Raw genomic sequence first — 19397 nt, 5'->3', positions numbered from 1 at the left:
ATACAGAAACTCAACTGTAGATCAACGTACCCCAAGAATCAAACCAAAGATCTGAAATATGAGGAAGCAAAAAACACCAACCAGAAAAACAAAAAGAAAAAAGGATCCAAAAATATGAAGATAATGTAAGGAGCCTCTGGGACAACTTTAAGCGTATCAACATCTGAATTTTTGGGGTGCCAGAAGAAGAGAGAGAGCAAAATATTGAAAACCTATTAGAAGAAATAATGACAGAAAACTTTCCCCACCTGGTGAAAGAAATAGACTTACAAGTTCAGAAGCGCACAGAACCCCAAACAAGAGGAATCCAAAGAGGACCACACCAAGACACATCATAATTAAAATGCCAAGGGCAAAAGACAAGAGAGAATCTTGAAAGCAGCAAGAGAAAAACAGTTAGTTACCTACAAGGGAGTACCCATACGACTGTCAGCTGATTTCTCAACAGAAACTATGCAGGCCAGAAGGGAGTGGCAAGAAATATTCAAAGTGATGAACAGCAAGAACCTACAACCAAGATTACTCTACCCAGCAAAGCTATCATTCAGAATTGAAGGTCAGATAAAGAGCTTCACAGACAAGAAAAAGCTAAAGGAGTTCATCACCACCAAACCAGGATTACATGAAATGCTGAAGGGTATTCTTTAAGAAGAGGAAGAAGAAGAAAAAGGTAAAGATAAAAATTATGAACAACAAAAAGACATCAAATACATACCTACCAACAAGTGAATCTAAAAATCAAGTGAATAAAAAGTCTGAAGAACAGAATGGACTGGTGAATATAATGGAATCATGGACATAGAAAGGGAGTGGACTGACAATTCTCAGGGGGCAGGGGGTCTGAGGGGTGTGGGAAGAGATTGGACAAAAGTCTTACACCTATGGATGAAGACAGAGGCGGGGGGTAAGGGCATGGGGGTGGGGAATCAGGTGGTGGGGAGCTATGGGGGGAAAAAAGGAGAAACACTTGTAATAATCTGAACAATAAAGATTTATTAAAACAAAACAAAACAAAAAACCCACAAAATTATATGTTCCAACAATGAACTTTATCTACAGGGCAAAAGAACTCAATTTACAAGCACTACTTTAAGGAAACAACTAGACTCTACCTCCAGAGTTGGGGGAGGACTACTCCTCTTTATGTTCATGCTAATAGATGACTATGTTAGTAAAAAATATCTGCCAAGAACCTAATGAAATACAATTAATGTAAAGTTTAAGTTGGAATGGGACATAGGAGAACAATTCTAATCACTCTTGGGGACTTCAGAATTACATTTCAAAAATTAATCTCTCACCCAGCTGGTGTGGCTCAGTGGTTGAGCGTTCACCTATGAACCAGAGGTCACGGTTTGATTTCTGGTTGGGGCACACGCCTGGGTTGTGGGCTCAATCCCCAGTAGGGGTGCAGGAGGCTGCCTATGGATGATTCTCTCTCATCATTGATATTTCTATCTCTCTCTCTCCCTCTCCCTTCCTCTCTGAAATCAATAAAAATATATTTATTTAAAAATTAATCTCTCAGTAAATGGAAAATTAGAACATTGTCTTGTGTTTGCTCCCTTTTTCTCCACTATGCTCTTCTGTGAGTGTCAATTTAGGCCACTGGGGGTCAGCCAATCCCGCCCTACTCCCTTCAGCTGGACTATCTCACCCGAGGTGGGGAACGTCCAGCCCGGCCCGCAAAATCATTTGGTCTGGCCCTGCCAAGGCAACTGAAGGCGGGACTTTCAATTCAATAAATCTAGGAGCTTTTTTCATAGCAACATGAATTTATATTAAGTGAATTATATTAAGCGAATGATGTTATAAATATCCAAATGGCCCTTGGCAGAAAAAAAGGTTCCCCACCCCTGAACCTCTGATTGAATGCACCACTTACACAATATTCTTTGCTAAGAAAATCTAAAGGTCCCTTACGTGGACAGTTGTTTTGCACAGGCCACTGCAAAGTTCTTAATATTGGGCAAGCAAAAATAAAAGAGATTTCAGTTACTTCTTCAAAGACTTGAATATTATTTCTTCTGAGAGAAACAGCTGGGAGCACCCAGATTATCTTCATCTTCTTTGCTCCTTCCCTCCTCTTGGGGTTGGTCAAGATTAAGAGAAACAGCCTTGGCCAGTTTTCTCAGTGGTTAGAGTGTAAGAAGGGTCAGGGGTTTGATTCTGGGTCAGGGGTAAATACCTCATTGCAGGTTCCCCAACCCCAGAGGGGACAGTGTGGGAGGCACCCAATTGATATGTCTCTCATGTTGATGTTTCTCTCTTCGATTCTCCCTCTCCTCCCTCCCTTCCACTCTCTCTACAAATCAATGGGAAATGGGGGGGGGGGGGGGTTTGATGACAAATATGGGATACCTTAATCAATAAAGTAATTAAAACAAACAAACAAACAAACAAACCAAATCAATGGGAAAAAATATCCTCAGGTGAGTATGAAAAAAAAAGATTAAGAGAAATAAGCTGGAGAACCACCAACAATGGCTAAATCAGGGAACATTTAGGTCACTATTTAAGATTGCTTACCTGTTTTTGTAACACACAGGAAATCTGTTCTGATAGTCTCAAAGATAATAAAATTTATTTTAAGAATTGAGGATGACATAACTGCTTTAGAATTTTGCAAATGTAATAAAATATAGAATCTATCTAGAGGGAGATTCCTTGATTTTTAATTAGCTAAACAAGGTAAACATGATTAGTCACAATAAGTTTTACAACTTTAATCATTATGGATCAAACTCCTTTGGGGATAAGGGAAGGGAGGGTGGGAAGTAACCCATGCACACAGACAATAGTGTGGTGAAGGCCTGGGGAGAGGAAGGGCAGGGGTCAATGGGGGAAGAAAAGGGGACATCTGTAATACTTTCAACAATAAAAATTTAAAAATCTACTTTGGGGATAATTTATGCTCTTATAGTGGGACTAGAGGCCCAGCGCACAAAATTTGTGTGTGGGTACAGTCCCTAGGCCTGGCCTGTGATCAGGGCCATCTTCCCCAGCTACCTGCAGCCAGCCCCGCCCCCCTCCCCCCCCTCCCGCCACCACCCACCCCTGGTTCCCCATTCGCCATTGGGTGATCGGCGCTTGACAGCAGGGGAAGGGACTGAGAGGTTGGCTGTTCCCACCTGCTCGCTGGTGGTTTGCAGGCCAGCCACACCCCCAATCAGGGGGTGGGGGGGGGTCTCCGTTGGGACCTGGGGCCAGCGTGGGCGAGGGGCCTGGGGTGGTTTGCAGGCTGGCCAAGCCCCCAGCGTTGTCAGGAAGGACATCCGGAAGATGTCCAGTCTAATTAGCACATTACCCTTTTATTAGTATAGATAAATAAACATAGTATAAAATGTGGAAAAAATAATGAAAGAAGTGATAATGGAAAATTGAAAAATAAATTTTATTTTAATTCCTTTTTCCTTCACCCTAAGAACAAGATAAATTTTCCTTTTCTCACCATGCAAATATTTTATTTTTTTCTGATTCTAGAATTTTTACTTAAAATTATGCTAAAAATTATTTTAATCTTTACCTGAGGATATGTTTTTATTGATTTTTTTTTTTTTTACCATGCAAACACTTTAAATAAACAAACAAGAATCTTAGCCCTGGCTGAAGTAGACTTCTCTGCTGAGTCATATCTTCACCTGCAGATGCTGTGCTGAACAGATGGCATAAAGAATCAAACCTACCCTGCTACCTAGACCAGGCGTGAGACCCTTCTCAGCACAGCACCTCTCATGAGTGTCTATATCACTCTCATATAAGGTCACCTGTATGCATAAAAGTGATACAATACACTCTGTTTAGAATTGCTTCCTTGTCCTTTGACAGGTGAAAGAGCTTCTTAAATATAGAATTCCTACACTTCCATGTGAACTGACAGTGGCCTATTTATTTTATTCATCAGCAGTGGTCCTAGTTTCATCTTCTTTTAGATATAGTAGCACCACCAAAGCAACATCCTATATAATAAAAAGGTAATATGCAAACAGACAGAACAGCAGAACAACCGAACAACCAATCAAAGTGTAATATGCTAATGATATGCTAAGGCTGCTCAACCGCTCCCTATGACATGCACTGACCACCAGGGGGCAGACAGTCAACTGGTCAACCAGTTGCTATGACATGCACTGACCATAGGGAGCAGATGCTCCGACCAGTAGGTTAGCTTGCTGCTGGGGTCTGGTGGATCAGGACTGAGCGAGATGGGCCGGACACGCCCTGGAGCTCTTCCACAGTCCCTCCCCAGCCCAATTGTGCACCGGTGGGGTCTCTCAGCCTGGCCTGCACCCTCTCGCAATCCGAGACCCCTCAGGGGATATTGGAGAGCCAGTTTCAGCCCCATCCCATAGGCCACGCCCCTGGGGAGGTTGCCAGACGCAGGGCTCATGGCTGGTGAGCGCTGCTGCGGCAGCACAAGCCTCTCCTGATGGGGACTGATTGGGCGCGCCCATGGCAGGCACAGTGGGGCCGGGATGAGCAGGGGCAGCAGGTAGGAGCTGCAGGCAACGTTGGACTGCGGGTTTCAGCCTGATCCCTGCAGGCCACCCAGAGGGACCCCATTCATGCACTGGGTCTCTAGTTGTTCAATAAGAAGCCACCAGCTTCTGGTAGGAATTATGAGGTCTCTGGTCCTCCAGGGAGCAAGGACTCTGACTGCAATTGGCTATGAATCAGGATGTTCCTCTGGATGTTAGTAGGAGCTTTTATCATAGCAACATAAATTTATATTAAGTGAAGAGTTCATGGAATGACCTAAGGGTGTCAGGGTAGTGATGAGGGTAGTAAGAATATTTTCAGATGGGGATTTCCTCATTGGTTTGAAATAGTAAAAGTGATGTTACCTGGGAGAAATGAAATGACACTATGAGGAAACAATTAGATAAATCCAGAATGGAAGACAAGAGCCCTTCTAGCCTTTATCTCCTTAAAAAGTTGTCTATAAGGTAAGGTGACCAGATTTCAACATTGGTAAAGCAGGACACCATTGATTGGGGGGGTTGGGGGGTTCTTTTTTAAAAAATATATATTTTATTGATTTTCTACAGAGAGGAAGAGAGAGGGATAGAGAGTTAGAATCATTGATGAGAGAGAAACATTGATCAGCTGCCTCTTGCACACCCCCTACTGGGGATGTGCCCGCAACCAAGGTACATGCCCTTGAAGGCTGACCGACGCTCTATCCACTGAGCCAAACTGGTTTCGGCCCGAAGGGGGGGGCGGTTCTTGATTAAAAATTTGGTCTATATTGTAATCGCTTTTGTTTTTTTTAATAAAAGAAAATTCACTTCTTAGATCATCGTTGAATTTGCATCCTCTTTTCTTACTCATTATGTTAAAAATCTAAAAAAAATAATTTAAAATTATATTATAAATTATTATATACATATTGCTTAAAAACACAGTAAGTAGGTACATAATTACATGAACATATTTTATTGTTAGTTTATAAATTAAATTAATTTGATTGTTATAAAGTAACTATATTTTAAAAATTATTTTAATCCTATATTTTTTTCTAAATAATAACAATACTAACTTGTATTATTTTTCCTCTGAATTTGCCATAACGTAAGTCGTAAGTGTTACTTTCAAGGCCGGTGCTAGACTTTTTGCCGCCACTATAAAATATAAATAATACGAGTACTGTCTGCTAAATTCAAGAAAATTTATGAAGTAAATAAATTACTTACTAAATTATCTGAATAGCTGATTTGTAATGACATCACTTGTTTAACTAGCTTACTAGCACGCAGTACGATGTGTATCGTCTGAGAGACAGTTACAAAATGTTTTCGTCATTGCCAATCCCAAAAAATGCCATTGTTCATTAAGTCCAAACAATGGTGGTCGAATTCTAACAACTGATCAACAAGGCGAACTTTGATAAGCAGTTCTCGATAATCAGTTCTCAACAATTATTTGTTATTATTAAAGTTTAACATTATAAAATTAACAAAAATAATATAAAACTCATATCCTGGCTAAATAGCCACATGGCCGCCGAAAACCGTATATTCCCTTCCCGTTCTCCCGCCGTTCCCTAGCTTGTCGTGCATTCTTTCCAAAAATCGGGACTTTTTTAAAATGCTGCGGGACGCGGGACAAATTGTTAAAAATCGGGACTGTCGGGGAAAACCAAGATGGCGGCATAGGTTAAACACCTAACCTACAGCCGGGCACAACAATTTCAAAAATACAACTAAAAGTCAAAACGGACATCATCCGGAACCACAGGAAAGCTGGCGGACTGAAATGCCCACAACTAGAAGGAGAGAGAAAGCCACAAGGATAATCAGAGGAGCCGTAAAAATCGGGACTGTCCCGCCAAAAGCGGGACGTCTGGTCACCTTACTATGGGGGAAAGTAGAAGGTGGGGGTAAATGTTCTAGCTTAAAAGAGACTAAAGAAACATGATATTCAAATGTAATACATGAACCTTGGATGGAATCATGTTTCTAAAAAGTTTTCAAATCTATTAAAGATATTTTGTGGAGAACCATAAAAATTGAATAGAGACTGAACATTAGATATTAGGGAATTACTGGGTTTTGTGTTTGTTTGTTTTTAAGATGTCACCCTCGACGATGTTGCTCAGTTGGTTGGAGCATTGTTCTGTGCACGGGGAGGACACGGGTTTTGTTCCTGGTCAGGGCACATACCTAGGTTAGGGGTTCAATCCCTGGTTGGAGTACATATAGCAATGTTTCTCACATCAATGTGTTTTCTTTTTTCACTCTCTCTCTCCTGTCCTCTCTTTCTAAAATAAATTTTAAAAAAAGATATGATAGTAGTAATATTGAGAGCAACCTTACTTTTAGGAGGTGCATACCAGAATATTTAAAGACAGGGTGTCATGAGGTCTGCAGATGGTTCAGAAAAAAATAATAATACTATACACACACATATTCATAAAGAGAGAAAACAAATATGGCAAAGTGTTCAATCTAGGAAGTGTTCTTTACACTCTTCTTTTTTATTTTTAATTTTTTTCCTTTATTGATTTTTAGAGAGAGAGAAGGGAGAGGGAGAGAGAGATAGAAACATCAATGAGAAACATCATCCATTGGCTGCCTCCTGCATGCCCCCTACTGGGATTGGAGCCCAGAACCCAGGCATGTACCCTGAGCGGGAATCAAACTGAACAGGTGACCTCCAGGTTCCTGGGTCAACGATCAACCACTGAGCCACACAAGCTGGGCACACTCTTCTTTTTTATGCTAAAATGTTGGAGGGTGGAATAACATGTGACCTTTATACTCCAAACTAATAAAGCAGGACATTTCAGTAATTTGTCTATTTCAAATAGGTGTTTTGAAGGCCTACCATGTGCTAAGCACCATTATTAAGCTTGGACATTTACATTGGTGAATAAAATAGTAACTGTCGCTTCCATGGGTGCTATACGGGACCACACTATCTCTCCTTTAAGACTGAAGGAGTCAGCTTCTGGGACAGCCCTCATTAGTATTTGTCTTAGCTAAAGAAAGTTACTTTGCCCAAAGTCATGGCCCTCCTAAGGCCTGCCTGCAGCAAAAGACTGCTTGATGTGGCATTGTCAAGACCTGACTCTCGCCTCAACAAGGGACAACTCTAAGGAGTCATCCCAGCTTCAGAACTCCCTGCAAGGTGGGCTGAAGCCTGGCTGCGATTGTACTGTGGCCATCTTTGTCCTTATGCCCAATCTTGCTCCCATCTCTTTCCTCCACAGATCCTGAGAGCATCTACCTTTGAAGAGGCATTAAACACCCAAGTAGAATGACTCAGCCAGTTGGTGTCATTCAGCTTTTTCATCTGCCACCCCAGTACTAGCACAGTGGATTCACAAACAGAAAATACATGGTAACAAGGAGGAAGGCTATACATGGGCCCAACATCACTAGCTCCCACTCACCAAGATTAATCTAACTGATGTCATGGCCAAATGACCAACCTGCCAACAACAAAAACCATTGCTGAGGCCCATCACCACACTCTCCATCCAAGACACCAAACAGCCACTTGGTGGAAAGGTGACCATATTGGACTCCTTCTTCCCTGGATGGGGTGGTCATTAATTTTAATACGAATAGACACATATTCTGTGGGTTTGTCTTTCCTGCCTGCAGAGTTTCAACTACGATGACTATCCAAAGGCTTATATTATATTTGATACACCAGCATGATACCCCACATATTATTGCCTTCAACCAAGGAGCCCACTTCATGGCAAAAGAGATGTAGTAGTGGGAACATGACCATGGAATCCATTGGACCTATCGCACAGCATAACACCCAGAAGCAACTGGGTTAAGAAATGGAGCGGCGTGTTGAACGCTTGGATGAAGTGCCAGCTTGAAGATGATACCCTGTGAGGACAAAGGGCTACCCTCCAGGATACAGTAATGCTCTAAATCAATCACTGTGACATGGTGCTGTATCCCCAAAAGGAGAATACAGGGTGTGGAAGCAGGAATCCCTATTTACCATCCGCCCCACTGAGAAATTTAGGCTTTTCCTCCTCACAACTGTAACCCAGGTTTAAAGGTCTTGATTCCCAAAGAGGTAACATTTCTACTCAGGAACACAGCAAGAGTCTTCATTGAACTATAAGCTACACCACCATGCAATGCCTTTTGGCCCCTCATGCCAAGGATCAACAGGCAAGAAAAAGATCTTGATGGGGCTAATTGACTCTTATCATCAAGAGGCAGTAGAGCTATTGTTACACGATGGAGGCATTGAGACATATGTTTTGCACCTAGATATCCAACTTGGACAGCTTTTAGTACTGTCTTGTACAATTCTGATGGCAACTGGGCAAGTGAGGCAGATGCGGCCTGAGAGATTTGAGAGTCTGATTTAGTCCACTAGATAAGTCAGCTAAACCTTTATAAGCCTTTAAAGGCATTAATTGACAGTGAGGAGAATCTAGAATGGACAACAGAGGAGGGCAAGGATGACTATAAGTTACAGTCTCAGGAGCAGCAGCAGCAGGGGGCTGTAGTTCACTTTACTAACAAGTTTCCCCCAAGAAAAGTAGTGTCCTGAAGGAGCTACTTCCAGGACTCATGGAGAACTGGACCTGAGGGCACAAGACGTGGACCATCCTGAATGCTATCCTGTCCTGCCTAGACCATAGTTGTGAGCCCTCTTAGGAATTGCTTCGACTAAAGAGAACTGCTTTGTTCAAAGTCAGGCCCCTTCTGGGCGGCCAGTGTTCACTGACTAACTGATGCCCAGTCCTCCTTTCAGCAGGTATTGATTGGAGTACTTTCTAATAGAGTTCCTAAGCTAATCTCCACTTCGGACTCTACATCTCAGGAAATCTTATCTGTGACATTCTCTCTAGTGTAGATGACAATTTGGAGGAAGAAATATCAAACAAGTAAAATAAATTTGTATTTGTACTCTGAAGGAAATGAACAAAATGTAGTGATAGCAAATAACCAGGAAGGTATATTTACAGAGGTGACATTTAAGCCAAGAATTTATAATAGACTAGAGGCCCAATGCATGAGATTCATGCAAGAATGGGCCTTCCTTCCCCTGGCTGCCAGCACCGCCTTTGCTCCGGCTGGAGCCGCCTTTCTGCCTTTGCTCTGTCTCAGAGCCGCCTTTCTGCCTTCCCATGCTGCCCAGAGGCCCGGAGCTGCTGGGGCCGTGAGGAATGCCTGCATCATCGCCATGGTGACGACACAAGCGTCCTGCCTTGCCCCCGGCAGCTTGGTGCCTGCATATGCAAATTAACCTTCCATTTTTGTTGGGTTAATTTGCATACTCACTTCTGATTGGCTGGTGGGCGTCGCAAAGGTATGGTCAATTTGCATCTTTCTCTTTTATTAGTGTAGATAGAAGTCAGCCATGTGAAGAGTAGGAAGGAGAGTATGTTTCAGAAAGAGAAAAATCTTGGATACAAACTCTTCCCACGGTGCTTCAGATGTTGAAGTACCACCCAGAGCTTTGTAGCCTTTTAACAGTTTTATTTCAAACTAGAGGCCCAGTGCATGAAATCCGTGCATGGGTAGGGTCCCTAGGCCTGGCTGGCAATCAGGGCCGATTGGGACCTTCTGGCTGGTGGCCAGGGCCTTCCTTCATTCTGCGTTGCCCCCTGGTGGTCAGCGCATGTCATAGCGAGTGATCAAACTCCTGGTCTCCCGGTCAAACTCCCGAAGGGACACTTTGCATATTAGCCTTTTATTTATATAGATTGAATGGGAGATCTTTATGGCTTTTTAAGCATGAGAATAAAATGCTATGATTTGCCCTTTTTTGTTTGTTTATTAATTCTCACCCAAGGATATTTTTCCATTGACTTTTTAGAGAGAATGGAAGGGAGGGGGAGAGACAAAGAGAGAGAAACATCAATGTGAGAGAGACATATTGATTGGTTGCCTTCTGCATGCGCCCCAACCAGGTCTGGGGTGCAACTGAGGTACATGCCCTTGACCAGAATCGAACCTGGGACCCTTCAGTCCACAGGCTGAAGCTCTAGCTATTGAGCCAAAATGGATAGGGCTGTGATTTGCATTTTAAAAAACTTCTCTCTGATACAGTGTGAACCTATTTGAGGTTATTGCAACATCAAGAAGCCGCCCAAAATTAACCCACTGTCTCCAAACCACATCCCGTGTGCCCAGAACCCTGGGCTTCCCAGATCACTTCCAGCACCTGCGTTGGCCTCTTCCTTATGTCCATCTCCCCAAGAACAGATTGCATACCTTAGAGCCATGGAGGGGCCAGGAGTGGCTGTTGGTGGGGCTTCAAAGTGTAGTGTCCACAGTACATGTGTGAAGCCCCTTCCAGTGGGTGATGAAGCCAGGACTGGAAAAAGAAAGGAAGATGTGCTATAGGGCAGGAGCCCAGATGGAAAGTTCTCCCTACCCTGCCAAGTTCCATATGGAACCCCAAGGATTCCAAGAATCCTAAGTTCAAGGCTTGGCCATCCAGGTCTTTGAAAAGCTACATTTATACTATAGTTATAAAGATAGAAGAATAGAACCTATTATTTAACTAGTTATTTGCTTGATTTTTAACTTATACATTTTTAGACAAATGGTATATGGACTTCCATTTGTAATTTTAACCCAGGTTCTACAAATGTTAGGGATGGCCTTAAAATCACATTACCTACTGAGAAATAATATATAGACAAAGCTGGCTTCTTATCACAAGCAGTAGCTGTTAGATGGCAATGGAATAATATCTTCAAAATGACAGGAGTAGTACTAGTACCTATTAATCTAGAATTCTCTATCCAGTCAAACTAGCATTCAAAGGTAAAGATAAAATAAAGACATTTAAAAAAAATTTTCTGCCCTAGCTGATTTGGTTCAGTGGATAGAGTGTCAGCCTGTGGATTGAAGGGTCCCGGGTACGATTCTGATCCAGGGCACATGCCTGGGTTGTGGGCTCGATCCCCAGTAGGGGGCGTGCAGGAGGCAGCTGCTCAATTATTCGCTCTTATTATTGATGTTTCTTTCTCTCCCCCTTCCTCTCTGAAATATAAAAACATATTTCAAATAAATAAAAATAATTTTTATCTAATAAGACTAAACTTATTCAATAGCCTCGCAAACGTTTTGATTATAAGTACCCAACAGTATAAAACATATAAAACAGATTTGTGAATTTCTAATATAGTAACACAGAGTGCATCACTACAGGCAAGGAGAGGTGGAAGGAGAAAAAGAAGACTGTGGCTGAGGTCTAGTAATAAATAAATACATATAGAAGTAGAGATGATCCATGTTTTAGTTCTGCCAATAATTATATTCTACCAATACTGCAGCCAAAATGTACAAAAATAAAGAAGAACCATTTCAAAATACCTCAGGAGGAAGATGATAATGTCTGGGACTCCTGTTATTCACCTTAAAGGCTGTGGGAGTCAACCCAACTCATTGTCGAGCGCAGGCCTAGGGATGGCTTGTAGTTTCTTCCAAAGGCGTATAAAATTTTAAGTTTAGATTAAGAACTATAAGCTACAGGGTGCCCATAAAAAGTGGTTCACTCCTTATTGTTTTTTATACTATCCAATTTTTAAAGTCCATCTTTAAAAATAAGAACTGAGTCTTTTATTATAAGGTAGGCAAATGCTCCTCCTTCATTATGGAAAGTCTGAACTGGTAATATTTTTCGTGAACTTTTAGAAGAGATGTAATGAGGGTACTTTGGCTTTGGTTCAAGTAATAGGCTTTTCATAAAAATTTTAGAATTGAAGGGCTCCACGTTCTGGATTTATCATGTAACATTGTAATGTTCAGAAAGCCTGCCTGAAAGAAGCCAATCCCAAACCAACCCACTCAGCATTAGCACACCTCTTTCCTTTTATTAGAACTTTACTTTGATATAGTGAAAAAATAAACCTCAAAACTCTAATAGGTTAAAGCAAGTCAAATAACCACTCTACAGATAAAGCCTTTACAAAGGTCAGCTGAAGTAATCCACAGCCAAAACTGAATTGTGCAGATTTGCAACGCTGTCACCAGTTATGTAACACAAACAGAAAGTCAATTATTTACACACTCTGCAAGCCCTCTGAGAAATGTGCCCCACAAAGCATTAACCTTTGGGTTTTTTATGCCACCCTGAAGGCTTGCACATGTTACTTTCAGGTAATTTAACATTTTTAATAGAGTGTGTTCTTTACCGTGTGGTAAAATTGGTACTATTCATGCAAGATTACGTAGCGTAAGGACTTGATATTTCCACAAGGGGAGCTTTGATTCTGCTTTAAAAGTTTCATATAAATTAAAATCTTTATTAAATACCAATGTGAGGAAAGTGATACAGAGTACAACATATACAGTCCAGTTACTCTTTTTATATTTAGAAATTACTCCTTCAAGGTATTTGCACCAGTGAGTTTAGACTGTCCTGCTTAATATTCAGGTTTGAGACATTAGAACTTTGGCAAGACTGTAATATTTCAAAATTATGAACAACTACCTGTAGGGGCAAATCCATGCTACTGAGTAATGACAAATTTATCATCTGAAGGAAAGCAAGTGTAGCCAGCCCGCTTTTAAAATGCCCCAACCACTGCTTTTCAATACAGAAAGACCAAAACTACATAGGTTTGTCATACAACAAATCCAGTCTCTGTCACCTGAAATTCCCCTAGTTTCATTCATTAGAAGGGGATTTAAAAAGACTTAAAGAGCACTTTACAGCAGCATTCAGTTTTTTTTTTAATGAAATACTCAGCATATTAAATATTATGCACACTTTTTGTTTTCTTTTAGTGAGCTAGACACTGGCTTCTGAGTTTGTGGAACTTGTGGCACTGAAAGAAAAATAATACACTCAAAACAACTCTAGAATTTTGAAGAATTGTTTTTGGTATCCAAGTTAAAAATAGAAGGGTCTTTTTGTTGCTGTTTTTCCCCCCCTAAAATTTAAATGGTTTTTTGTTCCTCTTCTACATAAACTTCAGCCACCACTCCTGAGTGGAGATGGGAAAAGGCTCTGGCCCCCGTTCCTCCAGTTTCTTAACAGCTGCTTTCATGTTGCTGCAACCAGGCTTCAATAGACGTGTGTCAATGCAAACTTCCCCAAAACGGCCTTTATAGATAATCCCTCAACACCGTGGTCGGCAAACTGCGGCTCGCGAGCTACATGCGCCTCTTTGGCCCCTTGAGTGTGGTTCTTCCACAAAATACAACATGGCGAGTCTATTTTGAAGAAGTGGCATTAGAAGAAGTTTAAGTTTAAAAAATTTGGCTCTCAAAAGAAATTTCAATCGTTGTACTGTTGATATTTGGCTCTGTTGACTAATGAGTTTGTCGACCACTGCCATATTTTCTCTCTTTTCCAGTATGTGAGATCTAAAAAGAAAAAAGAAAAAAGAAAAACCTGGCATTCTGTTAGAGCCAGAAGCCATCTCTATCTGAACCATCATCTGACTAGTTACTGTAACAAGGAGATCGAGCTGGGGAGGCACTTGAAGTAGTACTGGGAGCCCTGAAATTGTGACCTTTAAATTACTTCTGCAGTTTGCTGATCTGATTGCTTTTTTTATGCTGTTTCCAGATAGAGTTTCCCCTTTCTTTGGTTTCAATGTAATCTTAAAAAAATATTTTTATTGATTGATTTTATTTTATTTTTTCCTAATAGGGTACAGTTTTATTTTTTTAATAATTGTTTTCTTTATTAAGGTATTACATATGTGTCCTTATTGCCCCATTACCTCCCCCAACCCCCACCCCATGCCCTCACCCCCCTGGTGTCTGCATCCATTGGTTAGGCTTATTTGCATGCATACAAGTCTTTTGGTTGATCTCTCCCCTTACCCACACCCTCCCCTACCTTCCCTCTGAGGTTTGACGGTCTGATCGATGCTTCTCTGTCTCTGGATCTGTTTTTGTTCATCAGTTTATGTTGTTCATTATATTCCACAAATGAGTGAGATCATGTGATATTTATCTTTCTCTGACTGGCTTATTTCACTTAGCATAATGCTCTCCAGTTCCATCTATGCTGTTGCAAATGGTAAGAATTCCTTCTTTTTTACCACAGCGTAGTATTCCATTGTGTAGATGTACCACAGTTTTTTAATCCACCCATCTGCTGATGGGCACTTAGGCTGTTTCCAAATCTTAGCTATGGTGAATTGTGCTGCTATGAACATAGGGGTGCATATGTCCTTTCTGACTGGTGTTTCTAGTTTCTTGGGATATATTCCTAGAAGTGGGATCTCTGGGTCAAATGGGAGTTCCATTTTTCAGTTTTTTGAGGAAACTCCATACTGTTCTCCACAGTGGCTGCACCAGTCTGCATTCCCACCAGCAGTGCACGAGGGTTTCTTTTTCTCCGCATCCTCGCCAGCACTTGTCATTTGTTGAATTTTTGATGATAACCATTCTAAAAGGTGTGAGATGATACCGCATTGTCATTTTGATTTGCATCTCTCGGAGAATTAGTGACTTTGAGCATGTTTCATATGTCTCTTGACCTTCCTTATGTCTTCTTTCGAAAAGTATCTATTAAGGTCCATTGCCCATTTTTTGATTGGGTTGTTTAATCTTCCTTTTGTTAAGTTGTATGAGTTCCCTGTAAATGTTGGAGATTAAACTCTTATCGGTGACAACATTGGCAAATATGTTCTCCCATGCAGTGGGCTTTCTTGTTGTTTTGTTGATGGTTTCTTTTGCTGTGCAAAAGCTTTTTATTTTAATGTAGTCCCATTTGTTTATTTTCTCTTTAGATTCCACTGTCCTATCGGTGTAGAAATTGCTTCGGCATATGTCTGAGACTTTGCTGCCTCTGGATTCCTCTAGTATTTTTATGGTTTCCCATCTTATGTTTAAGTCCTTTATCAATTTTGAGTTTATTTTTGTGTATTGTATAAGTTGGTGGTCTAGTTTCATTTTTTTTTGCATGTATCTGTCCAATTCCCCAGCACCATTTTAAAAAATATATATTTTATTGATTTTTTACAGAGAGGAAGGGAGAGGCATAGAGAGTTAGAAGCATTGATGAGAGAGAAACATTGATCAGCTGCCTCCTGCACACTCCCCACTGGATATGTGCCTGCAACCAAGGTACATGCCCTTGACCACGAATCGAACCTGGGACCCTTGAGTCTGCAGGCCGATGCTCTGTCCACTGAGCCAAACCAGTTAGGGCTTCCCAGCACCATTTATTGAAGAGACTATCTTGACTCCGTTGTATGTTCTTGCCTCCTTTGTCAAATATTAATTGAGTATAATGGCTTGGGTTGATTTCTGGGTTCTCTATTCTATTCCACTGATCTAAATGCTTGTTCTTGTGCCAGTACCAGGCAGTTTTGAGAACAGTGGCTTTGTAATACAGCTTGATATCTGGTATTGAGATCTCACTTACTTTGTTCTTCTTTCTCAGGATTGCTGCAGCTATTCGGGGTCTTTTTTTATTCCAGATTAATTTTTGGAGAGTTCATTCTAGGTCTGTGAAATATACCATTGGTATTTTAATGGGGAGTGCATTGAATCTATAGATTGCTTTGCATAGTATGGACATTTTAATGATGTTGATTCTACCAATCCATGAACATGGTATGTTCTTCCATCTGTTTATGTCATCCTCTATCTCTTTTTTCAGTATTCTGTAGGTCTTTTACCTCCTTAGTTAAGTTTATTCTTAGGTATCTTAATTTTTTTGGTGTGATGGTAAATGGGATTGTTTTTTTATTCTCTCTTTCTGTAAGTTCACTTTTGATGTATAGAAATGCCATAGATTTTTTTGCATTAATTTTGTATCCTGCTACACTGCAGAATTCATTTATTAAGTCTACTGATTTTTTGATAGAGTCTTTAGGGTTTTCTATGTACAGTATCATGTCATCTGCAAATAAGGACAGTTTTACTTCTTCTTTTCCAATTTGGATGCCTTTTATTTCTTCTTCTTGTCTGATCGCAATGGCTAGTACTTCCAGTACTATATTGAACAGGAGTGGTGAGAGTGGGCATCCCTGTTTTGTTCCTGTTCTTAGGGGAAATGGTTTTAGTTTTTGTCCATTGAGCATGATGTTGGCTATGGGTTTGTCATATATGGCTTTTATTATGTTGAGATATGATCCTTCTATTCCCACCTTGCTGAGAGTTTTTACTAAGAAAGGGTATTGGATTTTGTCAAATGCTTTTTCTGCAGCAATTGATATGACTATGTGATTTTTATCTTATGTGATGTATCATGTTTATTGATTTGTGGATATTTACCATCCTTGCATCCCTGGGATAAATCCTACTTGGTTATGGTGTGTGATGGATCTTTCTGATGTAATGCTGGATCTGATTTGCTAGAATTTTGTTGAGGATTTTGGCATCAATGTTCATGAGGGATATTGGCCTGTAATTCTCTTTCATTGTGTTGTCTTTATCTGGTTTTGGTATTAGGGTGATGCTGGCTTCATAGAATGAGCTTGGAAGTGTTCCTTCCTCTTGAAATTTTTGGAACAGTCTGAGGAGGATAGGTTTTGGTTCTTCCTTGAATGTTTGGTAAAACTCCCCTGTGAAGCCGTCTGGCCCCGGGCTTTTGTTTGCTGGAAGCTTTTTGATGACTGCTTCAATTTCTTCCATAGTTATTGACCTATTGAGATTTTTAGATTCTTCCTGATTGAGTTTTGGAAGGTTGTATTTTTCTAGGAATATGTCCATTTCCTCCAGGTTGTCTAGTTTGTTGGAATAGAATTGTTCATATACTGATTGATTTTAGAGAGAGAAGAAGGGAGAGAGAATGAGAGAGATAGAGAGACTTGTTGTTCCACTTATTGATACATTCATTGGTTGATTCCTGTATGTACCCCAACCAGAAATAGAAGCTGCAACCCTGGAGCATAGGGATAATGCTCCAACCAACTAAGCTACCTGGTCAGTCACTCAATGTAGTCTTTAAACTGGGTCCTGCCATGCATCTACCACATGATTCCAGGTTTGTTTGTTTTTTGTTTGTTTGTTGTGTTGTGTGTGTGTGTGTGTGTGTTTAGTCCTGCCAGCAATTTCATTTATCTTTTCATAAGAAGGACACAGGCATTATAGATGTCTCCTGAAGGAGTGTCATGCAACCCAAAACAGTTCCCATAACGTTTACTGTCAGTGAATCAGGAACTGGAGGACTTAGCTCTGCAAATACAGCATCCCTCTATATTTTGGAACATCTTTGGCTTGTGAAAACCAAACATCTTTGCTTCTGGGCAATAGTCTTCCAAAAGCAGCCATTCCACATGCAATAACGTTCCCGAGGTGTGAAGTGCACTCCAGGCCAACCCCACACACACACCCCCTTCAATTGCACCCTTCTTCTCAACTGCCTTGTCTAGAAAGATTGTCTTCTGCAGTTCTCAAAATAAAGACATTTTAAACCAAGACTAAGAGAATTTCCTTCACACAGACCCTTGCAGAAAGAAGAAATACAAACCCAGCAGGAAAGGTTAGAATGCAAGAATCAATGACGAACAAAGAAGTTAGTAGACACATTAGTAAATCTAAGTAAACATTGACCAAAAAATTTATTAATTTTTAGAGGATAAACATCGTGTGAAAGTAGAGTATTACATAGCAATCAGCTGGAAATGAAAGACAGGATTCAGAGTTAAAACATTTTAAGGTACTTATGTTGAATATACAATGTTAAAATTTTTCAGCTATCACTTTTAATAAGGAAAACATCTTAAGCAAATATGCAAAAAAGAAAGTGAATAGTTATGATGAAAGACCCCCCCCCCCCCAAAAGCAAAATAAGCGTAACTGGTTATGCACATAAAATTGTCCTCATTTGAATATGAAAAATTGGGCACTAATTTATTCTTTGTACCAGACCACTGACCATAAAATACTACTTTTGCCACTATGGTCCCCCAACCATAAATTATTATTCATCTATGGGGAAAAATTTTATGAGAGCTGCTGTTCTTCATTCTTATAAAACTCTAGGAAAGACAGATATTAAAATGTTAGTTGAAATCTTATACTTGGGGTTTTCAAACCAATGAATCAATTATCAATAACTATTTGCACAAAACTCTATTTTCTGTGGGCAATACAAAATAAAAAATCACAGTCCCCATCATCCGGTAGTTTACAACCTGATTAAGGAGAAGCAAGCTATATAAACCCACCTGAGAATAAACTGTGGGGTAGAAGACAGCAAACAGTAAGAGCCTTGGATTGTACAAATATTATTACAGTTAAGTGCAAGTGGGGTCCCTTCCAAGCAGGATGAGTTGGAAGGCTTTAACTGAATATGTGAAATTTGACCTGGGCTGTAAGAGAGGTAGAATTTCATTAGATAAACTGGGAATAAGCCTGAGCAAAAGCACTAAAATATCCAAAGGTGTAGGGGCCAAAAAAGAAGACACTTTTAAGAAAGAAGTATAAACATTGTGGGAAATATTGAGAGAAATTATTGAATGAATCATAACACAGACTGAAATCCTCAGAAGTAAGAAATAATTTAAAGTATTTGAATTTGTTTTTTTCCTTATTTATATTTTGTTAATGTTTTAAAAGTGTAGCAACTATAAATACAAGATATTGAATTTTTGTAAGTTACATACATGAACTGCTCATATTTTTACTAATTTGCACATACAACTTTATTTTCTAGACTATTTCTAGCTTAAAAAAAAAAAAAGCAAGCCAAATCTTGTATACTGCAGAAAGGATTCCATTTTATTGCTGTGTGTCAAGTTCAGGGGTTTAGTTCTCTTGGTTTGTATTATGAAGAATCATGATGAAATCATGAGGTTTGGGGTGCAGATTTTTCCCGTGGGTCCTTGTCCTCATGAAGCTTGAAGAATAAACTCATAGATAAAAAGGCTTCTTTAATTAAAAAAATGTAGAAGCTTATTGGAAGCAGATATAAACTCCATCTGGGCAGGGCTGTCTCCAAAGGGGACCACCTGGGGCGGGGCCCCCAAATGGGAAAAGCCTGCTCTC

The 19397-nt window shown here is 40.3% G+C and overlaps 1 pseudogene; it reads right to left on the bottom strand.

The window, feature by feature from the left end:
- Positions 1-13402: 13402 nt before the first annotated feature.
- On the bottom strand, positions 13403-17653 carry LOC129150085 (SIN3-HDAC complex-associated factor-like; annotated as a pseudogene).
- Positions 17654-19397: the final 1744 nt, after the last annotated feature.

This window comes from Eptesicus fuscus, chromosome 8, assembly GCF_027574615.1.
Source record: "Eptesicus fuscus isolate TK198812 chromosome 8, DD_ASM_mEF_20220401, whole genome shotgun sequence".
NCBI classification, from domain to species: domain Eukaryota; kingdom Metazoa; phylum Chordata; class Mammalia; order Chiroptera; family Vespertilionidae; genus Eptesicus; species Eptesicus fuscus.
Note: the sequence above shows the minus strand (reverse complement) of the source record. Positions and strands in the feature narration are given on the sequence as shown.